Source organism: Helianthus annuus, chromosome 17 (genome assembly GCF_002127325.2).
Source record: "Helianthus annuus cultivar XRQ/B chromosome 17, HanXRQr2.0-SUNRISE, whole genome shotgun sequence".
Taxonomy (NCBI): Eukaryota; Viridiplantae; Streptophyta; class Magnoliopsida; order Asterales; family Asteraceae; genus Helianthus; species Helianthus annuus.
Window position 1 is genome coordinate 73,151,636 of NC_035449.2, and position 10,844 is coordinate 73,162,479.

At 40.6% G+C, this 10,844-nt stretch overlaps 2 long non-coding RNA genes across 2 annotated transcripts; both read left to right on the top strand.

The window, feature by feature from the left end:
- Positions 1-5,533: 5,533 nt before the first annotated feature.
- LOC110905404 lies at positions 5,534-6,473 on the top strand. The gene is made up of 2 exons (XR_002573093.2): positions 5,534-5,606; positions 6,243-6,473. It is a non-coding gene; the product is annotated as an uncharacterized LOC110905404 (long non-coding RNA).
- Positions 6,474-8,646: 2,173 nt separating this feature from the next.
- Positions 8,647-10,102, top strand: LOC110905403. Its single transcript, XR_002573092.2, has 3 exons — positions 8,647-8,763; positions 9,245-9,310; positions 9,947-10,102. It is a non-coding gene; the product is annotated as an uncharacterized LOC110905403 (long non-coding RNA).
- Positions 10,103-10,844: the final 742 nt, after the last annotated feature.

A 10,844-nucleotide genomic window follows, 5' to 3' on the forward strand; every position in this document is an offset into this window, starting at 1 on the left:
AAAAGGATAACGATTTATTGTGTATGGGAGGAGTATAGTGATATACTCGAACCCGGGAAGTACACTTAGTATAAATGATAAGGCAAAGTTATATATACTTGGCCGAATAATGAGTACGAAGTCTCATGTAAAGGCATGAGAGCGATTGAACAAGATTATTTATCGAATCATTTTAATATTTCAGTAAGAAGATGTCGGGAGGTGCTAGTGACAATGTTCTATCCCTCACTACCGACGAGTTGAAAGAGAAGATTGCCGAGGAAGTTGGAAGGGCCATCGAAGTTAGCCTACCAAGATTTGTGGAAAGAATGCAAAACACCTTACTTTCAACTATGGAGGAAAGAATTGGTGAATTAAGAGAAGACCTTACCAGTGATAGAGGCAAGGCTAAGGAAAAGAAAGGTTGTTCTTACAATAAGTTTATGGCGTGTAAGCCCCCAATTTTCAATGGAGAGGTAGATCCAATTGCTTGTCAAAGGTGGATAAGCGATATTGAGGGTGTTTTCGAACGAACGCATTGTGATGAAAGTGACTTCGTGGCTTATGGAACTGGCCAACTTAGAGGCCAAGCCAAGGATTGGTGGGACAACCTCAGAAACGAAAGGGGTGTTGAAGCAATAAGGGCAATGACTTGGGAAGATTTCAAAGCACCATTCCTCAAACATCATAGCCCCAAGGCAGTGATAAATAAGATAAAGGAGGAATTTATGCAATTGAGACAAAAAGGTGAAACCGTTGATAAAATTACGGGGATGTTCATGGATAAGCTCAAGTTTTGTGATGACTTGGTCAAAACTGAAGAACAGAAAATTTATTATTATCACACCATGCTTAGGGCTGAATATAGGGAGTTCATGACCCCCTCACATTATGAAAGCCTCACCGATATAATCAATGCAGCGCGGGAACGCGAGATTGAACTAAAAAGGCAAGTTGAAAGAGGTGAGAGGAGGGCCTTGGATGAAAACCCGAGTCCCGCAAAGAAGCCAATGGTAGCTGAATCTTCGAAGAAGGGAAGTGCAAAAGGAGGTTCTCCGAGTTGCAAAACATGTGGACGCACTCATAAGGGTGAATGCTACTTCAAGAACAAACCTTGTGTGGCATGTGGCAAGATAGGGCATGGGGTTGCAAATTGCCCAGACAAAGTAACGGTGTGCTATAAATGTTACCAACCGGGTCATAAAAAGTCAGAATGTCCGGAATTGGTGGGAAAGAAAGAGAGTGCCAACTCTAGGGATGAAACCCCAAAAGCTAAGGCAAGGTCGTTCCAAATCACTGCTGCTGAAGCAAAAATGGAACCCAATGTAGTTACAGGTATATTTACTGTAAATTCTATCCTTGCACGTGTTTTATTTGATACCGGTGCGAATAAGTCTTTTGTTTCACATAGATTTATTCAAAACCCCATGTTTACATTAACGAAATTACCTATGCCAATGGAAGTAGAAGTAGGTAATAACAAAAGTTTTCTTGTCTGTGATGTATGTCGGGAATGCAAATTGAATATCGATGGCGAGGAATACTCCATTGATTTAATACCCATGTCCATGGGTGAATTTCAAGTGGTCGTCGGAATGGATTGGCTATCCCGCTACCATGCTAAGGTGATATGCTTACGTAAGGAGATACACCTAACGTCTCCGAGCGGAAGGCGTGTCATCATCTATGGGGAGAAGGCTTGTAATCCCATGATATGCTCGATGGTAGAAGCCCGCAAGTTTATACTACACGGGTGTAAGGCATATTTAACTTACATACGTGACGTCGAAAAAGAAACGCCAAGGATTGAAGACGTACCTGTGGTGTGTGAATTTGAAGATGTCTTTCCCGAGGATCTTCCGGGAATGCCACCAGAGCGCGAAATAGAGTTCGGGATTGAACTGACCCCGGGTGCTAAACCAGTTGCTAAGACACCTTATAGATTGGCACCGTCAGAACTGCAAGAATTAATGTCTCAGTTACAAGATTTACTTGAAAAGGGATTCATTCGGCCTAGCGTGTCTCCTTGGGGAGCTCCCGTGCTATTTGTAAAGAAGAAGGACGGGAGCATGCGGATGTGTATTGATTACCGGGAGTTAAACAAACTCACGGTAAAGAATCGATACCCGCTTCCGGGAATCGATGACTTATTCGATCAATTACAAGGCGCTAGCTGGTTTTCAAAAATCGATTTGACATCGGGTTACCACCAATTAAGGGTAAAGGAAAATGATGTACCAAAAACGACATTCCGAACACGATACGGACATTTCGAATTTCTCGTGATGTCTTTCGGATTAACGAATGCGCCCGCGGCTTTCATGGACCTCATGAACCGGGTTTGCAAACCGATGCTCGATAGATCGGTGATTGTTTTTATAGACGACATCCTCGTTTATTCAAGAAACGAGGCGGAGCACACTAACCATTTACGAGAAGTATTGGAGGTGTTAAGGCGGGAGAGATTATATGCTAAATTCTCAAAATGCGCCTTCTGGTTACGAGAGGTGCAATTCCTAGGGCACGTCATAAGTGCCGAGGGAATATTGGTGGATCCGTCAAAAGTGGAAGCGGTGTCAAAGTGGAGCCCTCCAAAGAATCCATCCGAAATTAGAAGTTTCTTGGGGTTGGCAGGTTACTATCGGAGATTCATTCAGGATTTCTCCAAAATCGCAGCGCCGTTGACCAAATTGACCCGCAAGAATGAGAAGTTCGTCTGGGGAAGCGATCAAGAAAAGGCATTTCAGACATTAAAAGAAAAGTTAACCTGTGCACCGGTGTTGACTTTACCGGATGGTACGGAGGATATGGTAGTGTATTCGGACGCATCACACCTAGGCCTTGGGTGCGTGCTAATGCAAAGGGGAAGGGTGATCGCATATGCCTCTAGGCAACTTAAGCCGCATGAAACAAAGTACCCGACTCATGATCTTGAGTTGGCGGCCGTGGTCTTTGCCTTGAAAATCTGGAGGCATTACTTGTATGGTGTGAAAAGTACTATTTTCACTGACCATAAGAGTTTGAAGTACTTCTTCGATCAGAAGGAGTTAAACATGAGGCAGAGACGTTGGTTAGAAGTGGTGAAAGACTACGACTGCGAGATCCATTACCACCCTGGAAAGGCTAATGTGGTGGCGGATGCCCTTAGCCGAAAGGACGAATGCGCCCCAATACGAGTACGGTCTATGCAGTTGGTAGTAACTTCAGGTTTGCTTGAGCGTATCCGAGAAGCCCAAACCGAAGCGTTAAAGAAAGAAAATTGGAAGAAAGAGCGTATAAAAGGGATGGTAAAAGACCTTACGGAAGGAAGTAATGGGATGAAATGCCGGAATGATAGGATTTGGGTCCCAAACACATGTGGTGTTAAGAGTCTTCTGCTTGACGAGGCTCATAAGTCTCGCTATTCGATCCATCCCGGAGCGACTAAGATGTATAGAGATTTGAAGCAAAACTATTGGTGGCCGGGGATGAAAAGGGATGTGGCTAAATACGTGGAGAAGTGTTTGACTTGTTTACAAGTCAAAGCGGAGCATCAAAAACCATACGGCAAGTTGCAACCATTAGATATTCCAGTTTGGAAGTGGGAACAAATTACAATGGACCTGCTAACCAAACTGCCCAGAACTAGCCGTGGTTTTGATGCCATTTGGGTAATTGTGGATAGACTAACCAAAAGTGCCCATTTCATCCCTATCCGAGAAACTTATACGTCAGAGAAGATGTCGGAAGTGTACACTAATGAGATAATAGCACGCCACGGAGTGCCGCTATCCATCGTGTCCGATAGGGATACCCGGTTCACTTCAAATTTTTGGTGCGATTTCCAAAAGCAAATGGGAACTAAATTGTTCATTAGCACCGCGTACCATCCTCAAACGGATGGTCAAAGTGAAAGAACAATACAAACATTGGGAGATATGTTACGGGCGTGCATAATTGACTTCAGGGGTAGTTGGGGTGTTCACCTACCGTTGGTTGAATTTTCATATAATAACAGTTACCACGCAAGCATCGGTATGGCCCCGTATGAAATGCTATACGGTAGGAAGTGTCGAACTCCGGTATGTTGGGGTGAGGTTGGTCCGCGTGAACTTGCACATAAGGATATAGTCGGACTCACGAATCAAAAGATCGACATAGTCCGAGCTCACCTGAGGGCGGCTCAAAATCGACAGAAGGCGTATGCAGACAAACGAAGAAGACCAATTGAGTTTCAAGTTGGTGATAAGGTGATGTTGAAGGTATCACCATGGAAAGGAATAATCCGGTTTAGAAAAAGGGGAAAGTTAAGCCCAAGGTTTATCGGGCCCTTCAGAATTATCGAGCGGGTCGGTAGGGTGGCATACCGTCTCGAACTGCCCGCAAAGTTGAGTGGGATACATAGCACGTTCCATGTATCACATCTCCTGAAATGTCTAGCTGACGAAACCGCGTATATTCACTATGACGACATCGAGGTGGATAATAGTCTCAACTACGCGGTGAGACCAATTGCAATTCTAGACCGTAAGGTGAAAAGCTTAAGGAACAAAATGATCTATCAAGTAAAGGTCAAATGGGAACACCGAAAAGGATCAGACACCACTTGGGAGTCTGAAGAGGAAATGAAACGACTACACCCTACACTTTTCGGTACGTGTATGAAATTTTTATTATATATATAAACAGGTTTCGGGGACGAAACCCTCTTTAAGGAGGGTGGACTTGTAACACCCCGAAAATATTAATGTTACATTTTAAACTAAATATCAGTAGTAAGTTAAGATAAAAGACTAGGAAAGATAACCTAGTTAGTAAGAATCTTAACATAATATGACAAAGTATAATTAAATGCCCTTTTTCCATAGCTCATGTATAATTGAGGGACCAAACTTGTCAAATCTGGAACTTCAATTATTACTAGTAAAATAACACACCAAACACACACCTAAGTGTGTGTTTGATCGACCAGAACGCAGGCAACAAGGGGATTTCCCCTCAAACCCTAACATTCACAAAATTCATTAATTGAAGGTTCGAATCAAGTCCAAATTGAAATCTGAACACAGATTTGTGATCACCGTGACTAAGGGATCGTAAGGTATGCAAAATTTCATGATTCGGTTCTACCTTAAATTTTAGAAAAATTTATGAGATTCAAATTTGAGCATGCATGATAGTTGTTTTGATTGAAATAGTGTATAGGGATGAACCCTAGTCGAGTGCTTGTTGAAATTTGGCCTAATTCTTGTAAAGTTCATAATCACCATTAGAGGTGATATGGGGGTTTTTGTAGAAAAGTATGAGACATTAGGATTATGATGTATCCTAGAGTAATTCAAGTTCTATGAACAAGGTTCAGAAATTATTAATGTGAAAATTATGTGAAATTGCCTAAATTGATGTTTATCATGGCTAAATGATAAATGTTAAACTTAGTTATGAATTGTAAGAAATCATGCACATAAGATGCTTGATAAAATGCCTAAAAGACATTGATCGACACAAATGTGGTGTTGGTAAAGTAACAAGCTTAGTCATGAGCCGAATGGTTCTAATGGTAATTGGCTTGTATGTTTTAGGCAACACGAGTGAGGCGTCGGGAAGTCAAGCCGGTGCGGACGCTCGTTTAAAGGGAAAGCTTTGAGGTACGTGGTTAACGCTACTGTAATATTGATGATTTAATTTTCATTTTTAATTGTTTACTAGTTATGAACAATATAGAGTCGTGTTGGTTTGGTTGCTTAAATGAGGGACTTCATAATGGCAAACCAAAACGAGTTAACAATGGTGGGTACAAACCGGGTAACGGAAGTACCTCATCCGTAGACCATAAACCCGTGTGTTGGGTAATGGGAAGAATATTATTAACACGCAAACCGGTAATGGGAGCGTGTGTGTTGAAGCAAGGGATCCAAAACGGGTCATACTTGTTGCAAAGAAATGTCCCGTACTGCGCTTTGATGACTTAAAAAGTGCAAAAATTGGAATAAACGGGTCAAAACAGCAAAACAGGAAAATATGCAGAAGCTACCGTAAATTACGGTAGCCACCGTAATTTACGGTAGAGGGTGAATCGTTACGGTGGTTCTTTACTGATTTACGGCAGAACCATAAATGTCCAGCGCCCACCGTAAATTACGTTGACCACCGTAATTTACGGTGGAGCCCAGCCAAAATTGTTAAGCTTTGTATAATTTCACAGTTCGAATCCGTTTTAAGCGTACTTTTAATTATGTGAAATTTGAAGGATTCTTACATTATTATTTTGTTAAATTTTCCAGCTTTCAAGTAAGTCAACCAAGCGGATGGTGATCAACGCAAGGCTTATGAACCGAACACATTCAAGAAGTAGTTCCGAAAATTTTGTCTTAGATGATCATTAGTAATAATTTTGTAATAGAAGGAATACTTATGTATCCTTTTAGTGTTGTGGTGGTTTTAAAACACTTATGTGCTAAACTAGGATTAATATTAATGTTTGTGCTTTTAATGATTATGAACTTTCTTATTTAGTCGGTAAAAATATTGTGTATTTTTAATGAGAGTGTTACATAATTAAACGTTTAAATAAATAGAAATAGGATAAGGATACTTATCTGTTTTGGGTGTGTAGGTGCTGGAAAGTCATCAAAATCTGCTTCTCGCTTCAGTGTCACTGATCTTGACACTGTTCGGTCTGGAAAAAAAAATCTGCTACTAGCCCCTCCGTCATAGTCCCCAAAGCAACCACTTCAAAGGGAAGAACTGGAAAGAAGAGAAAGGCTGCCGGTACCCTTGAAGGCATTCCTCTGATCCAGCATCAATTCGAGGAATACATTGCTGATGTAAGAATAGCTGATCCTTAAATGTGATTCTGGTATATGATCCTTCCATACTGAGGGTAAGGGATCCTGAATTGTATCTTCTTTTTTGCAGAAATTTGCTGAAATCTGGGTCTATGTTGGGAACGTTGAAGAGCTGGAAGAGAAATACTCGGACCTTCAACAAGTAGCGGTGCTCAAGGACCACAAGATTGCTTCTCTTGAAAAGGACCTCAATGATGCCAAAACTCAGACGGTTAAAGCTCAGATCAACGCTGACTACGAGAAGCACGAGCTCATGGAGGGTGCTAAAGTCTCTGCTGCCATTGCCATGTACAAAACCAAGCTGCAGATGGCCCAAGAAGCTCAGGATCCTGACTTTGACAGGAGCAACTGGGACATGGAGGGCTGGAAGGCTAGGCTGGCTGAGTTGGAGGATGAAGAGGAGGCTGATGAGGTTCTAGCAATTGAGGCAACCGAGAGTGGTAAGGATCAGGCCGGTGGAGAGGCAAGTGGAGCTGGTGATGGTGATGCGGCGAAGGTGTAAGCTGCAAGGATGGGCGATGATGGACACTTCTAGACATAGCCGGAGCCCATTTTTTAAGTTTGGTAGTGGTTTTTTGGTTGTGATGTTTTTAGACAATGATGGGTTGTATTTTTAACAATAGTTATTAGGTTTATGGATCATGGATCCTCAGACAATAGGTAGGATAATAGGTGGTGGAGGGATCCTCTGCTTGGGGGATGAAGCCACTTGTTATCCTGCCGCCTTTAATTTCCTGCACTGTTATGACCACATGAATAATGGACACCCTTTGCCAACCCATGTGGACGGGCCACGTTTTGCTGGTAGAAATGTGGGTTGGCAATTTTGACAACCTTAAAGGGTTGAACATTTTGTGAATAAATAAAACCTTAACTTTTTGACTTATCCTGAGTTGTTATCCTTATGAATCCTTTAGTTTCCAAGTGTTATTATATACTTTGTTTGAATAAGAAAAGTTAAACAAATTAGGTTTAAGAATTTTAGGATATGATGCAGGATCAAATATCCTATAGTCGAAAAAGATAAACTTTAGAAAGGTTATGCCATTTAAGAATCATTGGGTCTGTTGTCAAAGAGTAAGGGTCACTTATATAAATGATAAAATCAAAGTAGTTTAAGGATCATACCTGAGGATCCAAGTTAGGATCCTAACTCCTTAATAATCATGATCAGGATAATCAAGAAAGACAAACCTTAGTGGAAGGTAAGGATCAAGGATCCCTGCTTGTTTAACTTCAAAAACCTGAAATAGAATATAACTTAGGACTAAGCCAACATATAAGACAAGTTAGTGACTAGGGACAAGCCCAACAATTCTGGGGACAAGCCCAATATACTGGGGACAAACCCAAAGGATAACTGGGGACAAGCCCAAAGGATAACTGGGGACAACCCAAAAGGATAACTGGGGACAAGCCCAAAGGATCTTGTGTAAACTGGAGTATGGCCCTCACTGGCGACTATCCAAACTTAGTGACATGAAAATGCCAAAACCTTAGCTAACGTGAAAACGTTAGAAACCTTAGGAACGGATGTATGGTACGTCTACCATTATATGTAGGATCCCGGATACAGCCAGTATGTAACACCCCGAAAATATTAATGTTACATTTTAAACTAAATATCAGTAGTAAGTTAAGATAAAAGACTAGGAAAGATAACCTAGTTAGTAAGAATCTTAACATAATATGACAAAGTATAATTAAATGCCCTTTTTCCATAGCTCATGTATAATTGAGGGACCAAACTTGTCAAATCTAGAACTTCAATTATTACTAGTAAAATAACACACCAAACACACACCTAAGTGTGTGTTTGATCGACCAGAACGCAGGCAACAAGGGGATTTCCCCTCAAACCCTAACATTCACAAAATTCATTAATTGAAGGTTCGAATCAAGTCCAAATTGAAATCTGAACATAGATTTGTGATCACCGTGACTAAGGGATCGTAAGGTATGCAAAATTTCATGATTCGGTTCTACCTTAAATTTTAGAAAAATTTATGAGATTCAAATCTGAGCATGCATGATAGTTGTTTTGATTGAAATAGTGTATAGGGATGAACCCTAGTCGAGTGCTTGTTGAAATTTGGCCTAATTCTTGTAAAGTTCATAATCACCATTAGAGGTGATATGGGGGTTTTTGTAGAAAAGTATGAGACATTAGGATTATGATGTATCCTAGAGTAATTCAAGTTCTATGAACAAGGTTCAGAAATTATTAATGTGAAAATTATGTGAAATTGCCTAAATTGATGTTTATCATGGCTAAATGATAAATGTTAAACTTAGTTATGAATTGTAAGAAATCATGCACATAAGATGCTTGATAAAATGCCTAAAAGACATTGATCGACACAAATGTGGTGTTGGTAAAGTAACAAGCTTAGTCATGAGCCGAATGGTTCTAATGGTAATTGGCTTGTATGTTTTAGGCAACACGAGTGAGGCGTCGGGAAGTCAAGCCGGTGCGGACGCTCGTTTAAAGGGAAAGCTTTGAGGTACGTGGTTAACGCTACTATAATATTGATGATTTAGTTTTCATTTTTAATTGTTTACTAGTTATGAACAATATAGAGTCGTGTTGGTTTGGTTGCTTAAATGAGGGACTTCATAATGGCAAACCAAAACGAGTTAACAATGGTGGGTACAAACCGGGTAACGGAAGTACCTCATCCGTAGACCATAAACCCGTGTGTTGGGTAATGGGAAGAATATTATTAACACGCAAACCGGTAATGGGAGCGTGTGTGTTGAAGCAAGGGATCCAAAACGGGTCATACTTGTTGCAAAGAAATGTCCCGTACTGCGCTTTGATGACTTAAAAAGTGCAAAAATTGGAATAAACGGGTCAAAACAGCAAAATAGGAAAATATGCAGAAGCTACCGTAAATTACGGTAGCCACCGTAATTTACGGTAGAGGGTGAATCGTTACGGTGGTTCTTTACTGATTTACGGCAGAACCATAAATGTCCAGCGCCCACCGTAAATTACGGTGACCACGGTAATTTACGGTGGAGCCCAGCCAAAATTGTTAAGCTTTGTATAATTTCACAGTTCGAATCCGTTTTAAGCGTACTTTTAATTATGTGAAATTTGAAGGATTCTTACATTATTATTTTGTTAAATTTTCCAGCTTTCAAGTAAGTCAACCAAGCGGATGGTGATCAACGCAAGGCTTATGAACCGAACACATTCAAGAAGTAGTTCCGAAAATTTTGTCTTAGATGATCATTAGTAATAATTTTGTAATAGAAGGAATACTTATGTATCCTTTTAGTGTTGTGGTGGTTTTAAAACACTTATTTGCTAAACTAGGATTAATATTAATGTTTGTGCTTTTAATGATTATGAACTTTCTTATTTAGTCGGTAAAAATATTGTGTATTTTAAATGAGAGTGTTACACAGTACAATGAAATTGTCAGCCCCTAAAGCGAGTACTGGTCCCATTGCCATGAACTATACCAGGATCATCGTGCGCTATTGGCGATACCGGGGACAGGCCCAAACTGGGGACTAGCCCAAAAAAACTGGGGTCAAGCCCAAATAACTGGGGTCAAGCCCAAATAACTGGAGTCAAGCCCAAATAACTGGATACTTCTGTGGAGACTTATCCTCTGCCAAGGATACTCAAACCTTCTGTAAAACTTAGAAACAAGTGAAAGGAGGATAAAGGATACAGGATCCTTATCCTTAAGTATTTGATATATAAAAAGTTAAAGAGTTTGAGGTTAGATCATTACCATAACGAGGATCCTTCGTTGGCTAAGGATCCTTCAAGGATCATCATTGGCTAAGGATCACGGATCCTTATTACATGAAGTATCTCTTCAGATGGACAGCATTCCAAGCTCTTGGTAACAAATCACCTTCCATTGTTAGCAATCAATATACCCCCTTTCCTGCTTCAGCTTCAATCAAATAAGGGCCTTCCCACTTTGGTGCCAACTTTCCATCAGCAGGATTGGTGGTATTCTGAAATGCTTTCCTTAATACCATATCACAAACTTGGAATTTCCTGATCCTGACATT